This window comes from Monopterus albus, unplaced genomic scaffold (assembly GCF_001952655.1).
Source record: "Monopterus albus unplaced genomic scaffold, M_albus_1.0 scaffold250.1, whole genome shotgun sequence".
Taxonomy (NCBI): Eukaryota; Metazoa; Chordata; class Actinopteri; order Synbranchiformes; family Synbranchidae; genus Monopterus; species Monopterus albus.
This window is the reverse complement of record NW_018128130.1, coordinates 2,783,309-2,785,160: the sequence shown is the minus strand read 5'-3', so window position 1 is coordinate 2,785,160 and position 1,852 is coordinate 2,783,309.

Here is a 1,852-nt window from a genome sequence, read left to right as displayed (position 1 = left end):
GTAGTCACTATATGCTTGTAGTAGCACATCCATTTCTGTCGGGGAAAAACGCAGACCTATTTTGGCTTGGTCCTGTTGCCATGGTGCCTCGTAATGTCTTCACTCCATTGTTCAGGGCTTTTTATAGTCGCGTGGCACGCGCCTAACTCTGAGTCAAACAACTCAGAGTTCAGGATTAAACCAACTCTTTTCAGCTGTTCTGAAACCGAAAACTCCGAGTTTTCCAACTCTGGGTAAGTTTGTTAAACCGCCTTCTTGAAATAGGCCCCAGATGCCATCTCTTATCTAGTACTCCAGCTGCATTTCTACCTAGTCATAACAAAATGAAGAATCTCAATGTGTGTGTATGTTGTCACGTGGTGTGTAGCTAAGGCATTCATTCATTTATTCAGACATAATATTCTAACACAAGATTAATACAAGAAAACAATTGGTGTCATGGTTCACTTTTCAGAATCAACATTCTGTCTGCTAACCTTGAAACAAAACAGACTAGAGCAGACTTTGAATCCTATTAAATTGCATTACTAACATATTAAGGTCTAACAATTACTAATATCTAACAAATTCCCTCTTTTGACACAATTTTTATTGTGTCAACCTAAATCAAATGTCCCCCCCATACCACCCCCACCAGGGAAAGCCCAGAGCTGAGTACCTAGGGCAAAATCTCAAATAATAACATAAAATAATGGCATATAAGCTGTCTTTTTTGCTGTGGCCCTATATGTAAGCTTCTATGTGAAAGATGATATTCTTAGCAATTATAGCATTTTTCAGACAAAAACGTGGAAAATGTCTCAACAACATGTAGCAAACAATCACTGGTTAATCATAACATTTGCAGGAGGAATCCATTATACTGGAGACTAAAGATCTTCTTCCAGTATCACACATTTATCACAAAAGTCTACTCAATAATCAAAATCAATCACAAGCCTACGAGTCCACACCACCTATGTGTATGCAAGAATATATGTGTGTATGTGTTAACCCTTAGCAATAATATGTAGAATATGGTCTTCTTCCTCATCCAAAGTGTCCTCTTCAATCTCAGACTCACCGGGCTCAGTGAGTGAGATCATGGGCATAGTTTCCCATGGAGACTGGTATTGAACCATCTCATAGGCAGGAGTCAATGGGTATCTATTATCAATGGCAGCAGAATGAAGTCTAATGCCAATCTGTTCTGATACAACATAAGAGAACTGGCTGCCAGTTGCTCCTGAAACCCAACAACTACAGGTATGTGCCAAAAAATTAGAATATCGAGGAAAAGTCCATTTATTTCAATAATTTGTTTCAAAAAGTGAAACTTGTATGTTATATTAGTTCACTGCACACAAAGTGAAATATTTCAAGCCTTTATTTGTTTCAATTTTGATGATTATGGATTAAAGACAAAAAAAACCCAAATCCAGTATTTCACAAAATTAGAATATCATGACAAAGTTCAACATTGTAGGCTCCCTGTGTCCCAATCTAGTCAGCTAATTAATGCAAAACACCTGCAAAGGTTTCCTCAGCCTTGAAATTGTCTCAGTCTGGCTTAGTAGGCTTCAGAATCATGGGGAAGACTGCTGACTTGACGGTTGTGCAGACGACCATCATTGACACCCTCCATAAGGAGGAAAAGTCTCAAAAGGCAATTGCAAAAGAAGCTGGATGCTCACAGAGCGCAGTATCAAAGTATATTAACAGAGTGTTAAGAAGAAGGGAAGAATGTGGCCGGAAAAGGTGCAAAAGTGACAGGGATGACCGCAGCCTTGAGAGGATTGTCAAGCAAGGGCGATTCAGAAATCTGGGGGAGCTCCATAAGGAGTGGACTGAGGCTGGTGTCAGTGCATCAAGA